The following is an 11,601-nucleotide window of genomic DNA, read 5'->3' as shown; positions in this document are numbered from 1 at the left end:
AACCAATAAAGCCAAGAATGCAAAATCAATGTAGAATCATATGAACCATATGTAGAAAATAAACAACGAAAACAAATTCTTAAGACCATAAGAACCTAATTTCACACACATACACACAATGATAAACAGGATGTAGAAAATCAAAATGTAAACTAAACCCACAAATCAAACTGTAGAAATCAATATATATATATACACACCAGAGATTGAAGTAACATGTTCTTGATTTTCGGTACTAATTTAGAGTTTTTGAAGCAAACTCCTTGAGGAAGTGTTCTAAATTTCTGAAAGTTTTGAAATTTTTTTGGGTTTAAATAAAGCAAACCTGTTACTGAGTTCTGAGTTCTGGGTTTAATATATATATATATATATATATATATATATATATATATATATATATATATATATATATATATATATTAAACCCAGAACTCAGAACTCAGTAACAGGTTTTGCTTTATTTAAACCCAAAAAAATTTCAAAACTTTCAGAAATTTAGAACACTTCCTCAAGGAGTTTGCTTCAAAAACTCTAAATTAGTACCGAAAATCAAGAACATGTTACTTCAATCTCTGGTGTGCGATAATGACTAACAATTGGAGGTCGAAGATGGAGACATGGCGTATGAGCGCGTTTTTCTCAACTCACCAAAAACTCTTCCTCATCTGATGTATGTTGCAGGTGTGTGATGGTGACTAACAATCGGAGGTCTAATTTTGGTGGTGAGAGTTTGAGTTGAAGAATATGGGAATGAGAAATTAAACTGTTTCTTGAGGTTTTTAAGATCGACGGTGAAGGTGAGGTTTTTCAGATCGGCAGCAAAGGTTTTGGGTTTTTTGATCAACGACTGTGAATGTTCTTTGGTTAGGTGACGATGTCGGTGAAGGAGAGATGCTTAAGATCTGGCGATGGAGAGGGATGTTCTTGAGTGTTAAGATGGAGGTCATAGATGGTGGTGGTGACAAACGGTGGTCAAAATCGATGGTTATAGGGTATGTGTTTTGAAGATCGAACCTAGAAGATGTTCTTGAGAATATGATTTTGAGAAGATATTCTTAAATTATTGAGTGTTTATCAAAAACAACCCGAGAGATAGAGAAAGTGTAACATCCAGATTCTTAGGGTTATTATAGTGTAGGTTAATCTTGTGATTAACGGAGAGACTCGACGAGTTGAGGATCCAACTCGCCGATTCGAGTCGGGCTTCTCACGCGGATTTAATGAGTGGACTCGACGAGTCAGAGGAGGGACTTGTCGAGTAGGTGTTGGGCAGAGCAAACCTAATTTCTCGGGTTTGGGACCTATTTAAAGGTCCTTATGGCCTTCATTTGCAGCCATTACACCCTGAGAAACCCTAGAGAGCAGAGAGAAAGCATGTGGTGCAAGAGGAAGGCTAATTCATCATCTTTTGGTGTGTCTTAGCAAAGGGAAAGATAGATTTCGAGCTAGGATGTCCTGTAGGACTCAAATCTTCTATCATTTCATTCAGAGCTGCTGTGAGAGGTAAGGATTCATGTCCATCTTCGTTTGGGTGATAGATTTCACGAATCTAGGGTTTCTTCTCTTCTTTTGATAATTGATCTAGAGTATGTGATGCCTCTTGTGTCTATATCTTCAGATGTGGACCTTGAGAGGTACAAAGAGTCCCTATTCCCCAGCTTTATGTAGTCCTTTATGAATTTGGAGCTAAGGTTATCATTTTAAGGGTTATTTATCCATTTACGGCTATATGTGGGCCGCATGAACGTAAAGTTTGAACCTTCACATGTTTATTGAGGTTGGGAAGGTCGGATCTATGGATTAGAGGAACAGATCTGACCTCAGAAGGTCGTTTGAGTATGATCATGAAAGCAACACACCGAGTTCATAATTGGACTCGACGAGTCGAGTCGGGTTGCCCCGCGATTCGAATCCAGTGGAAAGGTTCACTCAACGAGTCGAGTGAGGCCTTGGAAGAGTCAGAAGACACGCATGGACTCGCCGAGTCACCCCTGTGTACTCGTCGGGTCTGGTCAGAGTTGACCGTTGACTTTTGTTGACTTTGGGGTTTGGTCAACATAGGTAATAGAGGCCATGGAGGGGTAAAATGGTCTTTTACCCACTATCTGATTAGAGAGGGAAAGAGTAATCGCCGGTTTAATTAGAGTGGAGACTTCTAGTGTTAATTAGAGATATTGGCCTTATGTGTTAGGCGGTGGCGAGTTCGAGATTCAAGTGTGAGGATATCTGCTTTCTGCTTGCCAGGTGAGTCTTCTCACTATACTTTACCTAGAGTGGTAACAGAGTTATGTGATAGAGTTATTGTATGCTATCTATGCGATGTGTGGCACTGCATTATTTCTATGTGATTTATGCTGTGTGTATATCAGAGTTAGGACCGGAAGGTCCACAGAGCTAGGACCATAGGGTCCACAGAGTTAGGTTTAGAGTTATGTGCCAGCATATTTGTATGTTATTTATTTTATGAGATTTATTGTGATATGTGATATGCATGATTCAGAGTTATCAGAGTTAGGACCTTTGGGTCCATAGACTTAGGGCCATAGGGTCCATAGAGAGTTGGGACTGGAGGGTCCCACTGAGACACACTGAACAGAGAGTCAACAGAGTTATAGCCTTGAGTGGCTAATATGTGTTAGAGTGGTATTTTGGGGAACTCACCAAGCTTTGTGCTTACAGTGTTTTTTGTTATATGTTTCAGGTTTTCTCAGGATCACGGGACGGCACCGGCTCGATTGTACACACCAGAAGAAGCATTGGTTTTGAGGATCCTGGTCTATTAATTGATTGAACAAAAGAGTCATGTATTGTAATTTAAACAAAAGGGAGATTTTTATGAAAAGTGTTAAAGAGATAAACGATTTTAAACGAAAAATTTGTTTTAAAAATTTCAGTGTTACAAGTTGGTATCAGAGCCTTGGTTTGAGGGATTCGGATGCACCTTCGGGTAATCTGGACTCAAACTGAGGAAGTAAGAAGAGTTTTCAAAGAAATGATTTTCTAAAAGTGAATAAGAGTTCAAAGAGAAAGGAAGAAAGAGCAGTGTGTACAATCAGCCAGAGCCCGAACGGTGATTTCCCAAAATACCCTTACTTTTGTATTATGAGATATTTATGATACATTTTATGAGATATTATGCATGATAGAGACAGGCTAGGTATTTCATATCTTAGGACTAGAGTGGCCTGATTTGTGATGCCTTAGCTTAGGAGTTACTGTTATATGTGATGTGTTTTTGAGAATGTGATGGGTGAGAGTATTCAGTTGGAATCCTTTTAGGGGATTTGAGTAGAGGAGTAATCTAGGAGAGATGCCTAGATGAGTATTGTGGTGCTTATCGAAAGAATAGTTAGAACCCGCGAGGGGGTAGAGTTGCAGAGTTTGGTGGTACTTTTAAGAATGATCAGAGCAAGCGCAGTTATCACCCAGAGTGAGTTCTATGTATTCTTCGATGCCCGAATGCTGCTTGCTTCGTGCTTTGTGGAACTCTTGATGATGGGAGTCAGCTACCAAGTGAATATCACGATATTCAGGAGGTAGATGGATGGCATCATTAGGAGCTCTTCAACGACTGATGACGGAGAAGTGGGAAGACCAAGGAAGGGCCTAGGGGGTAACCTTAGCCAGATGAGTATGCTGGCAGAGTAGAGCATTTCGCTGAGGAGTGAGCACGTGTGACGGAATTGGGGAATAAGAAGGTTGAGCAGCTACTTAGGAGCTCTGGGATGGTCCGTGTGGAAAGTATGGGTAGATGTGGCAGGTAGTATGGGCCCTTACTACCGAAAGCAGAGGACCCATACTCGATATAGGGAGTATTCTGAAGGTTCTAAGTAGCATATTGAGGAGTGATGTTATGGTTCAAGTACCATACATCGGAGCAGATTGAGAGGTGATGTTATGGTTCGAGTACCATACATCGGAGCAGATTGAGGAGTGATGTTATGGTTCGAGTACCATACATCGGAGCAGATTGAGGAGTGATGTTATGGTTCGTGTACCATGCATCAGAGCAGATTGAGGAAGTGATGTTATGGTTCGAGTACCATACATTGGAGCAGATTCAAGAGTGATGTTATGGTTCGTGTACCATACATCGGAGCAGATTAAGGAGTGATGTTATGGTTCGAGTACCATGCATCAGAGCAGATTGAGGAGTGATGTTATGGTTCGAGAATCATATATTGTAGCAGATTGAGAAGAGATGTCATGGGATGAGTACCATGGTTCTTAGCAAATGATGCTTGTGATTCTTCGGTTGTCCGGTCAGGATTGATTGGTGGAATTTGGACGCGATGGGGTTTTAGGCCTGAGGGCGATGATTGAGTCCGAAGAGGCATCCCTTGAGAGGGAGTTCGAGAGCATTTTAGAGTATTTTGGTAAGATGTCAGATGTAGTCGGAAGACTCAAGGATTAGTACAGAAGGTATTTATGGGGGATTGCGGTCTGAGTGAGCAATTAGCCGATGGAGGAGATGTCACCTTCTGTGACCTGATGGGTGCTATTTATGTTTCCTGTGGGAAGTAGGAGATGTGTGAGATTTCAGTTTTGGGTTTAGGAGTAAACCCTACAGGTTGACATTGATGACGATTTTTCCACCAGAGTATCAGGCAGCATGTCTGCCGCGAGGAAATGATCTACCATGAGCAGGTAATCAGTGGGAACTGAGATGGTCAAGGACCACATTACACCCTAATTGAGTATAGTAGGGCATGTGGTAGCGGTATCAGCGGGTAAACCAGTCGAGTTTATCAGAGTTGTGGCTTTTCTGTCTATGACGGGTATTGAGTATGGTAGTGGAGTCCCTATTCTCGTGATGATTTACGTGTTGGAACGGGGGTTGACAAGTTGAGGATGAGGAGTATGATGATTTATTGTTTCAGTCTAAGAGTCAGTGATAGTACTGGACAGTTGGGATGTTCAGTATTGGGATGGTATAAGACTTCGAATGGCTAGAGGCAGTCGTGATGAGAAGTTCCTGAAGATTTCTTCAGAGATTTAGGGTATTTGAGGTTTCTTGATCTCTACGTGGGGAGATCATTGGGCACTGTGTAGCACCTTCCAAGCGTAGGTGCGATGTTTCTGGAGGAAACCGTCTGTGGGGTAGAGTGTTGATATGTCAATTGGTGATGGTTCGAAAACTAAGTGGGGGAGAACCGGGTATTTTATTGAGGGAACCATAGATTTGTGCAAGAGCGGTTAGGGGTTGGATACAGAAACATGCGGCTCAAATTCATGAGACCAAGGTCATTGGTGATCAAGAAAAGGTGCAGAGCGAGATAATGCATGTGGTATGTGTCTGAGAAAGGATGGGTGTCTCCACGGCAGGTGGCCAATGGTCAGGAATCTGGTGGTGGTCAGGGCCGTTTCAAGTGGAAGACTCGTAATTATGGTATGGGCAGTTGAGAACTTTTGGGTCGAAGTATGGACTGTATATGCCCCTTTTTGGGGTGGATAGAAGATTATCGAGCAGCCAACTCCCGGGCCGGTATGTGTATTCTTGCTTGGACTTTGAGCAGTAGGGGAAAGGGTTTCGGAGGATCATTAACGTGTTCTGAAGCGTTAGCGATTTCTTTATATTCCAATTGAGTGTTTGGATACACTGAAGTTGCGCATTGGATAAAATGAAGAATTATTTATGGGGTTCAGAGGAAATGTATTGTTGTATCTGTATGGTGCTGGGAGTAGGAGATCAGTGGTTAAGGCAGGACATCGTGATGTTCTGTAATGGTGTTCCGTGGTACCCGGGTATAATGTCCCGATTTTGGAGTTATTTAGAATCTTGAGTTTGAGACGACTAGTGGTGTATCATGTATCTACGGTTCGAGTGGGAGCCCTTCGAATATTGACATCAAGAGGGATTATTTAAGAAAGTGGATCTCCGCAGAGGTAAGTATTTTGTTATAGCAGTTGCCGCCAGAGTCTGTGATGCATATGTGGGACAAGTGTGTGTAGCTATCTATGATAGTCTACAGAGCATGAGTTAGTGGACGTAGTGTGACGTTGTAATGAGAATGAGAGTATGAGGTGAAGTTACGGGGAGTCGTAGTATTCACTAGTCAGAGGGTGTTGTGATGCTACGGGGAGCCGTAGTACTCACAAGTCAGAGAGAGGGAGTCGTGGTACTACGGGGAGCCGTAGTACTCACTAGTCAGTTGGTGTCGTGGTGCTACGGGGAGCCGTAGTACTCACTAGACGTCAAGAGAGTGTGATGATGGAGTGTTCTCCGATCAGTGTATGATGCAGAAGATTTTTAGGCTTGAGTAGCCCTAGTATTGAGTTTTTGGAGCCTGGGGGTTGAACCAGGGGCGAGACTGGGGTCTCTGTCTCTGTCAGGGCTAAGTCAATTTTTGGTTGGATTGTAGTTTTCATTTGGGAATTTTGTGACTTATGTGTCATAGGGTCGGGATAGTTGATGCGAAGAGGAAGTCAGTGGGAGCTCTTCTGCGGAGAGCCTGGCAGAGTTGTACGTGAGGGAGGTGGTATTGCGGCACGGAATACCGATATCGATTGTCTCAGATCGAGATGAACGTTTCACTTCCAGATTCTGGAAGAAATTCCATGAGGAGTTGGGCACGAGGTTGCATTTTAATACCGCCTACCACCCACAGAATGACGGGCAGAGCGAGCGGACGATTCAGACGCTCAAGGACATGCTTCAGGCATGTGTATTGGATTTCGGAAGGAGTTGGGACACGTACTTACCCTTGGCTGAGTTTTCCTATAACAACGGCCATCATTCGAGCATTGGTATGCCACCCTTTAAGCTGTTGTATGGGAGGAGGTGTCGGACTCCCATTTGTTGGGGATACGTAAGGCAACATGTGATGGGTAGTACGAAGATGGTGCTTCAGACGACCGAGCTGATTCAACAGGTCAGACAGAGGTTGCTTACGACCCAGAGCCGTCAGAAGAGTTATACGGATAGACGACGGTCAGAGCTCGAGTTCCAGGTCGGTGACTTCGTACTCCTGAAGGTATCTCCTTGGAAATGAGTGATCCGGTTTAGGAAGAGGGGCAAGCTGAGACCCCGATATATTGGCCCATTCCGAGTGATTGCGAGGGTAGGCAGGGTAGCCTTCCGGTTGGAGCTACCTACAGAGTTGGGCCAGATTCATGACATCATGCACGTATCGCAGCCGAGGAAGTGTATAGCCGATGAGTCGGCAGTGGTACCATTAGAGGATATTCAGGTGGATGCGATCTTGGACTATGTTGAGAGATCGGTCGCGATTATGGATTAGAAGATCAAAGTTCTGAGGAACAAGTGGTGCCCCTGGTGCAGGTCCAGTGGCAACATCGGAAGGGGTCCAAGCCGACTTGGGAGCCGGAGCGAGAGATGCGTGATCAGTGTCCTGAGTTGTGTATGGAGGAATGATTTCGAGGGCGAAATCTAATTCAAGTGGGGGAGATTGTAACATCTGGATTCTTAGGGTTATTATGGTGTAGGTTAATCTTGTGATTAAAGGAGAGACTTGACGAGTTGAGGATCCAACTCGCCGAGTCGAGTCAGGGGCTTCTCACGCGGATTTAATGAGTGGACTTGACGAGTCAGAGGAGGGACTCACCGAGTAGGTGCTAGGCAGAGAAACCCTAATTTCTCGGGTTTGGGACCTATTTAAAGGTCCTTATGGACTTCGTTTGCGGCCATTACACCCTGAGAAACCCTAGAGAGCAGAGCGAAAGCATGTGGTGCAAGAGGAGGGCTAATTCATCATCTTTAGGTGTGTCTTAGCAAAGGGAAGGATGGATTTCGAGCTAGGATGTCTTGTGGGACTCAAAACCTCCATCATTTCATTCAGAGCTGCTGTGAGAGGAAAGGATTCATGTCCATCTTTGTTTGGGTGATATATTTCATGAATATAGGGTTTCTTCTCTTCTTTTGGTAAGAGATCTAGAGTATGTGATGCCCTCTTGTGTCTATATCTTCAGATATGGACCTTGAGAGGTCCAGAGGGTCCCTATTCCCCAGCTTTATGCAGTCCTTTATGAATTTGGAGCTAAGGTTATCATTTTAAGGGTTATTTATCCATTTACCGCTATATGTGGGCCGCATGAACGTAAATTTCTTTTGCAAATGCCACACATCTTTTAAAATTTTTGAGTTTTTGTAAAAGCCAAAAGTCAAAAAGTAATTCTTTAAGCAATCCCAAACACCCCCTCAAAGTTTGTTTGATTTCCAAAGTGATATGAGTTTCAAAATATTTTTTTCTAATTCAAAATTTCATTTCAAAATTTGCAAAATTTTGAAGTTCATTAATTGTACCCCAAATAATTGGAATAAAGCGTTTGTGAGCTTCTAGCTTCGTTTTGAACAAAAAAAAAATCTTGTTTGACACTATATTTTTTAGCGTTTAGTTTAAGAAAAACGCTTCAAATCTAAAAGTTATCTCATGTAGCGTTTAACCAAACGCTACCAGCTACCAGTTATCCGCTAGTTTTGCCGAACACGACCTAAATAATACTTCATGTTTCATATTTTGACTAGTCCAAATAACGATGAGCAAAATGTCTGACATAACCGAATTGTAACCGGAAACGTATAAGAATCCAATATTTAAATTAGTTTGGTTTTAGGTTGTTTGAATTTCCATTTTGTTCTTTCGGATTTTTCGGTTCGGGATCAATCCGTTCTGATTCTAAAACAAATCTCATCCAACATAAAAAGGATTTTTAAAATAGAAACAAACTAAACTGGATGCGGAACCTTATAGAAACTGAATATATAATTCCGTTTAGTTCTTGTTTCCTTAAATTTCTATTTTTTGGTTCCAAAACGACTATATCTGTTTCTAAACTGATCACATCCCTAGCTCCAATAATTTCATATCTTAGAAAAATAAATTCAAATTTAACAATGATTGATATGGTCAAAAAGTCGTACATCTATTAAAAAATTTAAAAACATGAAAATAAAATTAGCTAATATATTCAATTTAGCTTAATATTATGTATTGAACCCATTTTAAAATTAAACTTTAAAATTAATGATTCAAAAGCAATATATCTTTTTCTTTTTCCTAGTTTCGTAAGTGCTACAAATGTCGATTTTTGCATATGACGATATCCACAAATAATTTGATACATACACATATGATATGTCTTGTTGTTTTTTCTTGCTTTTCAATAAGAACTTAATAGTTGAAGAGTGAAATTTCACACTGTAAATATCGATATGTCTTGTTGTTTTTTCTTGCTTTTCGATAGGAACCTAATAGTTGAAGAGTGAAATTTCACATAGTAAATATCATATTCAAATATTTATACACCCAAAATATTGTTACTGTTCTGCGATTGACCTCTCACTTGGACATTAGGGCGGTTGGCGTAGGTCGCTTAGATTGTATGGTTTATCATTCATTATGATATCTTATAGTGACGTTTCGCATTACCCTCAATACCAAGGAATGATCGATAATTAATCATTTTAAAAACATACATACCCACTCCTAGATCTCCTCCATGTTGAGGTAGCTCATCAGCCTCGTAGAAATGCATCTATAAATTCTTCTTCCAATCTCCACCTCATTGATCAATCTCCACCTCTAGAAACATTCCATTTTCAAAACCCTAGCCTCTCTTTTTCCTCCTTGTTCATTGGTGGTGTTTTGGTAACCTTTGGTGAAGAACCGAGTGGATTTTGTACTAAAAAAGCTAGATCCATAATAGATTCAACCATTTAACCTCCTTTTGGACCTTTGTAAGTCATCAAGTTCCTGCATTTATGTGTTTTGCTTAGTAGATTTTGGATTATGAGCATGTTTTGGTTCCCTTAATGATATTTGGATGGAGTTTTGGTCCAAAGGTTGCAGTTGATGGTTCTTTGGAACCATATGGTGGAAAGAAGTGATTGACATCAAGCCTTTTGAGCCATAAATGAATATTGTAGTATTTAGGTCGTATTTTAGACCTAAGATAGAAAATAGTGTGTTTGAGGCATGTAAATGGATAAAGTTGGAAACTTTATCCATTAAGTCATTATTTTGATGTGATATGGAAAGTTAAAACCTTAATATGAAGGGATTAAGTGTTTAATAAAAGAAGTAATATGCTTAGAAGACCGCGACACGACCAAGGAAGGATGACGTCATGAATATGGGTCTGATGTCGGGATTGTTTTGTCGTTTAATGGCTGTGACACGACTAGAAGCTGTGTCGCAGTGCATTGACTGTTGATCATTAACTTTGACTAGTTGACCGTTACCCATTGACTTTGACCAGTTAAACATCGATTTTTTCTAGTTTGACTTTAGGTCAAACTTTTTGAGTTTAAGCTATAAGGGAGATTTAAACTTTGTTGTTTATGTGGTTCGTGAGATAGATTCTTATGAGTACATGAATTTAGTTGTGTTTCTCTAGCTTTCAGTTCATGTAAGTTATCCCACTATACTATGTGTTACAGTATATATCATTTATATGTTAGGATGTAGTGGTTTTAGTATGTTGATTAGAAATGTAGGCTAGTATAGACTTATTCATGTTGATTACCTAATTGTTTGATTGCACGATATGTTGATATGTTATGTTGAGGGGTTGATAATAGTACGAGAGTTGTGAGCCTAAATTACTTACGGTTTACGGTAGAACAGTACGAGAGTTGTGAGCCTAGACACCTATTATCGGTGACTAGGTTGACACTAGAGCCAATTGTCGCTACATGGATCGGCACGAGAGACGAAAGACTTGTTTGTATACGGATCGACACGAGGGACAAGAGACTTGTTTGTGTGCTAATCGACACGAGAGCCAATATACATGTTTGTATGCTATGTTTGTGAATTGTTGTATTTGGTATTTTAGGGAACTCACTAAGCTTTATGCTTATAGTTGTTGATTAAATGTTTTCATGTGTATATGTTGCTAAGGGGGAGGGCCCAACTTGACTGTACTGTATGCGCATCGCATAGGATTTCATTATTGATACTCTTGTTTTATTAGAAAAGGTTTTTGGACATTTCATTTATGTTTGAAAAAGAAATTTTGGTTTTAAAATTTGGGACCTTACATGATGGATATCTATTCACTAGATACAAATAGTGTTCACTGCTTCTAACAAAAACTGCTTTAATAAATCAACACATAAATGCATGCACGTTACACGCTATATCAATGTTTGGTTCATCGCTTCTTCCACTCTATTTGCTAAAATGTGTTTCATACAATATGGTATGTTATGATATGTGACATCCCCAAATTCACGGCCAGAAAAGACTAGTTTAATTTATACTTTTAAAATAATTTCATAGTAATCCTTTGATTAAAAGAGTTTCGGAATTTGTTCTCAAAACGAAATATGATAAAATAAGATTTACCAAAGCATTTCTTAAAGAAATGTATTGTCATTATATAACAAAACTCGGGATGTCATGCTCCGATACATATAAAAGCATAAACGGCACATTATAAGCCTTACAACGGTTATATACACTACATGCCTATAATCAAAATATCTTGACAAGTCATCCAACTTATGCTTTCACGCCACTTCCTGTAATACAAAGAAAACTGAGTGGGTCAGGATTGGGAGCCTGGTGAGCACATAGGGTTTTCAACCCACAATAAATATTTATATTAATTTCATCAACCAACAATAACCCAATTACC

Source organism: Lactuca sativa, chromosome 4, assembly GCF_002870075.4.
Source record: "Lactuca sativa cultivar Salinas chromosome 4, Lsat_Salinas_v11, whole genome shotgun sequence".
Classification (NCBI taxonomy): Eukaryota; Viridiplantae; Streptophyta; class Magnoliopsida; order Asterales; family Asteraceae; genus Lactuca; species Lactuca sativa.
The sequence above is the reverse complement of the archived record's forward strand: the minus strand, read 5'-3'. Positions refer to the sequence as shown.